Source organism: Ipomoea triloba, chromosome 6 (assembly GCF_003576645.1).
Source record: "Ipomoea triloba cultivar NCNSP0323 chromosome 6, ASM357664v1".
Lineage (NCBI taxonomy): Eukaryota > Viridiplantae > Streptophyta > Magnoliopsida > Solanales > Convolvulaceae > Ipomoea > Ipomoea triloba.
In genome coordinates, this window is record NC_044921.1 from 15,827,153 (window position 1) to 15,827,432 (window position 280).

Sequence of the window (280 nt, forward strand, 5' to 3'; positions counted from 1 at the left end):
TGGAGTAATAATTATAAAAATGTCATTACTTTTTTTTTTTCCTTTTGCTATTTTCAGTACTCAAATCAAACCAAATGAGCGCATGAACACCAAATGATTTTACATTTAGGGTGTGTTTGAAAATCCGAAAAATGATTTTTGAAAATTATTTTCCCAGTTTTTAGTGTCTGGCTAGAGAAGGAAAATGGAAGTCAATGAAACATAAGGGTTTGGTCAATGAATAGAACGAATTTTCCTGAGGATGACTTTTCCTTTTTTTGGGGGGGGGGGGGGGGGGGGG